Source organism: Octodon degus, unplaced genomic scaffold, assembly GCF_000260255.1.
Source record: "Octodon degus isolate 3935 unplaced genomic scaffold, OctDeg1.0 scaffold00003, whole genome shotgun sequence".
NCBI classification, from domain to species: domain Eukaryota; kingdom Metazoa; phylum Chordata; class Mammalia; order Rodentia; family Octodontidae; genus Octodon; species Octodon degus.
Genome location: NW_004524579.1, coordinates 26,484,915 through 26,491,598, shown reverse-complemented (window position 1 = coordinate 26,491,598; position 6,684 = coordinate 26,484,915). Strand labels below are relative to the sequence as shown.

The window sequence follows — 6,684 nt, the reverse complement described above, 5'->3', positions numbered from 1 at the left end:
GGAACCAGGGATTGAACTCAGGCCCTTGCACTTGCCAGGGAAGCGCTTATTCCACTGAGCCATCTCCCTGGCCCCTTGGATTTTTTTAAAACCTGAAACAAAGTCCCCAAGTGTGAATGGATGCATGAGTTTGTCAGGCTCATTGGAATATTTTGTACATGATTGTGGAGGTCTTACATTGCTATTTCTAATGCCTCTATTTGTCTCCTTAAGGTTAATTTTCTAATTTACTACAAACACACTTAATTTTACCTGTGACTGGTATTGCCTGGTCAAATAAGATTTTGTAAGGGGAATACCCAGTTTACCTTTTTTAGGAGACACGTTGAGGCAGGATCTCTTCATGCAGTTCAAGCTGATCCTGACCTCACTTTGTAGCCCAGACTGACCTTGAACTCAGTAATCCTCTTACCTCAGCCTCTCCAGTGCTGGGATCACAGGTGTGTGCCACCATGCCCAGCCTTTAACAATAGTTTTTGACAATTGAGTGTCCAGTTTATGTATTTTACTTTGGAGGGTTCTGTGGCCAATAAGCCTTATGAAGCTTTCATGTCATTTCATAAGCACTAACATATATCAAGGTCACCGACTTGTGGCAATTTAGTGAAATTCATAAGCAAGTTTTCACATGGGGTAGCTCCCATTACCAGGATAACTGGCAGCCAAGTGAGCTCTTGTCTCAAGTTGTTTTGTGTACAGGTAACACATTGTTTACAAACTACAAAAAGCCTGAGCAACTGTAGTAAGTTATGACACATAGAAACAGTGACCTAGCAATGTTTTTAATGTTGTCTTTCCCATGTAAGTCTCTTGATGGAATTGTTTTTGTTTGTTTGCCTTTTTGAAACAGAGTCTCCTGGCTGGGGAGATGGCACAGGCCAGAGAGTTGGCTCAGTGAAATAAGCGCTTCCCTGGCAAGCGCAAGAGCCTAAGTTCAACCCCCAGTTCAGGAAAAAAAAAAAAAAAAAAATTTTGAAACAGGGTCTCCCTATGCAGTTCAGGCTGGACTTAAGCTCACTTTGTGGCCCAGGCTGGCCTCAAACCCACAGTGATCTTCTGGCCTCAGCCTCCCAGTTTCTGGGATTGCAGGAGTGTACCATACCCAGCTTGGAATTGTATTATGAACCTGGGGTCCAGCACTTTAGGGATGGCTAGCCTCCAATCAGCAAACTTTTATTATCTCCCCCACACTTTGCATATTTTTTAGTTTTTCAGGCCAATCAGGTTTTATTATTTGGAGAGTAATTTGGAATCCCTGAAAAGGGAGGCTCTGGAATGAGGACCCCCCTTTTGTGGGGCTGTCAAAGTGGCCCACTTTTTTTTTTTTGTCTGTATCTTGGTTTTCTCTGCCTTCTGTTGTTTCAGTCCTCTGATGTTCCCTGTAGTGAATAATGACCACTTTTCTTAGGGCTCACACAACATCTAAAAGCTGTAAAATTTTTCATACTTCTTTTTCTACAACTGTCAAAAGCCCTCTTTTTTTAATATTTGGAGTCAATATAGATGTTAATGCTTTTGTCCTTTGTCAGCAAATAAGCCTTTGTCAAGTGTTAGGTTTTTTGGTGTAGCCAAGAGGCAGAAGTAAAAGAAAGGGAGTGATACACCTTTGTAGCCATTGAGGAAGACTGGAGAGGATCAATCACAGAGAGATGGGAGATCCCCTGACCTGAGACAGAAGAGATGAGATTTTATGGTCTTTTGATAGGGATGCTGCACACAGTGGCTTCTACTATGGGCCCATAGCTTGCATGTGGCTTAGGGAGGGGGTGTATGGTCTACAATTCAATTTGGACAAGAATTCCCCATACTAGCAGCTTGGTCAGGCTATGGAGTAAAGGCAACCAGAAGCAGAGCCCCAGTACAAAGAGGTCTTCAGGTTTTGCCTGATGTCACCAATGCCGATTATACAGAGAAAATTAAAGTTATAGTTCAACCTACTCAAAAAACTATTTAAATCACTCCAGACTCTATCACTCTTTGATAAAAATTTTAAACACATTTTTTAAAAAATTAGGTTAAAAATATAAATTAATTAGTTAAAGGAAAAACATTTTAAAGGGCATTTAAAATGCAAGTGTGGATAGTCTCTGGATAAGGCAGCTATAAAGGTGCTGAGTCACTGACCTGGAGGAACAAAGAGCCATTCCACCAGGAATAGTGACTCACAGGAAAGCAGAAAATAGAGTGGTTCTCTCTCTCCATGACAATTGACACTAAAAGAGAAGTTTTTACATTTCCCTCCAAGGTGATTATTTATTTTTTTTTTAAATTTTTTTATTTATTATTTATTTTATTTATTTATTGTGTGTGTGTGTGTGTGTGTGTGTGTGTGTGGCCAGCTCAGCCCACCAGGAGGTGGGGCTGGCTGGCATGTGGTGCTGGGGGATTGAACCGTGGTCCCTGTGCTTTGCTTAGCTTAGCTTGTTCTAAGTAGATGCTTTAGACCACTGAGCCATCTCACCAGCCCCTAAGGTGATTAATTTAAAAGGCTGTTTCCATCCTAAAGATAAAAAGTTTGCCTTAAAAAAATCATATTTCACTCCGACTGAAGAACCTCCAGTGCAATGGCTGCTGCGGGCACATACCCCGGGCAAGTAGGCTTCATGGGCGTGGGCCGTATGGCAGAGGCCATAGCACAGGGCCTCACCCAAGCAGGGAAAGTAGAAGCTCAGCAGGTGCTGGCCAGTGCCCCAACAGACAGGAACCTCTGCCACTTCCAGGCGCTGGGCTGCCAGACAACCCACTCCAACCAGGAGGTGCTGCAGAAGTGTCCGCTGGTCATCTTTGCCACCAAACCTCAAGTCCTGCCAGCTGTCCTGACAGAGGTGGCCCCTGTAGTCACTGCTGAAAACATCTTGGTATCTGTAGCAGCTGGAATCTCTCTGAGCACCCTGGAGGAACTATTGCCCCCCAAAACATGAGTGCTCTGGGGGTCACCCAACCTGCCCTGCTTAGTTCAGAAGGGAGCCATGGTGATGGCACAGGGCCTCCACGCTGGAAACAATGAGGCCCAACTCCTGCAGAACTTGCTAGAGGCCTGTGGGCAGTGTGAGGAGGTGCCTGAGGCCTACGTGTACATCCACACTGCCTGTGGTTAGCAAGGTGCGGTCTTTGTATGCATGTTCTCTGAGGCTTTGGCCGAAGGTGCTGTCAAGATGGGCATGCCCAGTAGCCTGGCCCACTGCATTGCTGCCCAGACCCTGCTGGGGACAGCCAAGATACTGCAGCAGTAAGGGCAGCACCCAGCTCAGCTGCGGACAGACGTACTCACACCAGCCGGCACCACTATCTACAGCCTCCATGCCCTGGAGCGGGTGGGCTGCAAGCAGCTGCTATCAGTGCTGTGGAAGCCACTACTTGCAGGGGCCAAGGAACTCAGCAGGAAGTAGGGCCCAGCCTCCAGAAGAGGCCACCTACTCCTTTCCCAGCCAAAGCCCGTAAATGCCAAGTACCATCCTGCATGGTCTCCAAGTCCCCCCACCCCTTCTCCTTCCCTAAGGACCAGTTCTGGGTCCATCCACATGAATCTCCTCCTCTTATGCAAAGAAATACAGTCCCTCCTGTGCAGGCCTCTCCTCCTCGCAGAGTTTGCTCAAGCCCTAAAGAGCCCATCATTGTGAGAGATGTTGGTTATTGGTACCTGCAGTTTGGGGCAGTTTGAGGCCATGAGCAGAGCTGCTGACCACAAAAGCAACTGCGCCTGGTCTGGAGCCCAAGTCTTTCCTTGGATTTCCCAGCAGCACTCTGGACTATAGCCTGGGTGGCCCTCATCCCAGCTCTGGAAACAGCTACAGGACACATGGAGTCTACACAAAAGATACCCTGCTCCTCCATAAAGCCAGTGGCTGTGGAGCTCCCTCACAGGGAGCTGGAGCACCCTGCCAGTCCTCTGAGCAGCAAGCAGGTGGTCTGGTCTTAATATGGCTGAGGAGGCTGCACCCAGGAAGCTATAGCTGTGTCAGCCAGGTCTGTTGCAGTACTAGGGCATTACCAGGTGGGCACTAGGCAGGTATAAGAGCTGGTTGAAGTTTGGGGAGCACGGGTTCAGTCAGATGGAAAACTACACACCTGCCTCCAGTTGGATATAGGCTCCCTTCCTTCTGCAGATCCTAAGCTCCTGGCACAAGGTCAGGTAAAGCTGGGCCATAACCCATGGGCCTCTTCAGAACTGAACTTTTTTCAGCATGTCCCTTGATAGCAGGTCAGGAACACAGGATTAGGAGAGTAGCAAAGCCATGGAATTGCCTGGGACTCAGGCCAGTTGGTAGGGAGGGTCCAGGCTGGCTGCCTACAGCACTGATCCTGCAACTGGCACTACCCCAATGCTGTTCTTAGCCTCCCTGGCCATAAAAATCCCAGGGTCCTGCCCTTACCCTCCCTGGTTCCAGAGGAGCAGCCTTCTGAGCCCATGCAGGACCACTCCCACCCCCTGCTGTCCCACTGTGGTTTAGGACAGCTCCTATAGAACCATCTGCTAGCTGGGTGATGTCAGGCAAGTTTATCTCATCTATACAAGAGTTAATGACACTATTGGGTCAGAACAGGATGTCTCATCCCTCATGTACAACTCCTCTACCACACTTGCCACTACCCTGCCCTACTCCACCCTGAGCAGCAATCGGTCCCCCTCCCTCCCCCCTCCATCCCCTGCCTTCAACTTCCCACTCTACCCCATTGTTATATGGCTGTTGTCAGTGACTGCTCGGTCAAACCCTGATGATGCCACCTATGAGAAGGACTGGCCCGAGTCCAATTTACATTCTGGTCTCCTCACCTGTGAAATAAAGATGTTTTTACAGCAAAAAAAAATCATATTTCTTAATATTTACAAAAATAGGGGTATGTAATAAGATTATTTAAATTTCCTTTGATTCCTAATAAGGTTGAATGCTTGTTTTACAATCCTAAATTAAAACTGGTATAAAAAAGCTTTGACATTTTACAAATAGATATAAAGGTTTGAAGACAATCTAAAAGCAGTGAGGAAAAAATAAATAAATAAAAATAAATAAATAAAAGCAGTGAGGTTTGAACAGTAGCTTAATTTTGACACCCCATTTAAATAATGGCAGGCCTGGTGGTGGTGCCTCCCCAGAGGTACAAGCTGTAATAATGTCTTCATTTTGGATCACTTTATCCAACAGAGACATATTGTGCCTCAAACTGTTCAGAGCAACTCAAAATGATTTTACTTGGTAACGTTATTTGATTCCAACCACTGGGCATGGTGGCGCACACCTGCACTCTCAGCACTCGGAAGGCTGAAGCAGTAGGATTGTGGTAAGTTTGAGACCAGCTTGGACTATAAAATGAGCTTCAAGGCCAATCTGAACTTGAAACATGACCCTGACCCCCCCGCCAAAAAAAAAAAGGGTTTTTTTTTTTTTTTTTTTTTTTTCTTCCTCAAATGCCTTCAGGTCACTTTTGGCTGACTGGAGTGTTGTGGGGATCGAACTACAGCAACCTGAGGCTGACAGCTTTGTGGAAGCAGCTACTTAAAAGAACTGAGCTAGGGCCAGGTCCCAAAAAAAGCTAATTTGGCATAGAAAATATGCTTGTGTTTTTGCAGAGAATGCTGAGTGACCTATTTGGGTACCAGAATGTGCTGTCAGGCTGTATTATGAAGACAGATCTGGAAAAGTTAACAGTAATGAGCCTAGATTTGGCCTGGAGCCTATTAAAGGAACTGACAAAATGGTTATCTAAGGTCTAAATAGGTGAGAGAATACATAGAGAAAATTGAGTTGAAAGTTACCAGTGTAACTGAAGACAATAAACTACAAAAATATAAATAATAGATAAAAGATAATATTACTTCCAAATTTTTCTGATAGATCTCTGCTAATTGAAAAACAACAAAATCTGATTAATCTATTACTGTAAATTTCTAAAAATCGTAATAGTTACTATAATTCAATTTGATCAAGAAAATATATTGAATGCACTCTGATTTTGTAAAGATGTTTGTGTGTTTTGTGTACTTGTTTATGTGTTTATATGTCACTCTGTGAACTGTTGTTCCTCCTTTTATTTGAGCTTTGGAATATAGACTTAAAAGCAAGCTTTCTCCTGATTTATCAGCTAGCTGGTTTAAATGATAACAAAATTGGCTTACTCACAGGTCATTAAAAAATTAAGCTAAGTAAACAAAAATTCCTTAGAGGAAAAATTATTGGACAGGACTTCAATTGGTAAATAAAGGGATGGCCAACCTTTATTCATTAATAAGGAGCCCACAGTAATCTCAATAGTCTCTTGGGAGACAATCCAATAAATTGGGTATAGGTCAAAAGATAAAGATTTTCAGAAAGACCTAAGATGTTTGAAATGCAGACAAATAGTGAGGTTAAGCTTAATAGCCTAAATCGTTTGATAATAACAATAAGCTTGTCTTCCGGATGATTAACAACCGAAGTTTGCAGACCAAAATTAGAGAAAAAGGAGGGCTACAAGAAAAGCCAACATTTTGGTCCTAGCCTTCTAAGGTCAATTAAGACTCAGGACATATGAGAACTTGTACTGTAACGTCATGTAAATCGGTAGTGTCCCAAATTTTCTGATCAAGAAGATTATGGAGCCAAAGAGGAAAGTGATTGATGACGTAGAGTGTGCCTAAGGAGAGTCACATGGGGAGAAGACACTCTCTCAGGCTTTCACAGAGAGCACATTGGCCAAGCATTGGCC

The 6,684-nt window shown here is 44.4% G+C and overlaps 1 pseudogene; it reads left to right on the top strand.

Annotated features, from left to right (window-relative positions):
* Positions 1–2,564: 2,564 nt before the first annotated feature.
* On the top strand, positions 2,565–3,389 carry LOC101577342 (annotated as a pseudogene).
* The last annotated feature ends 3,295 nt before the right edge of the window (positions 3,390–6,684 follow it).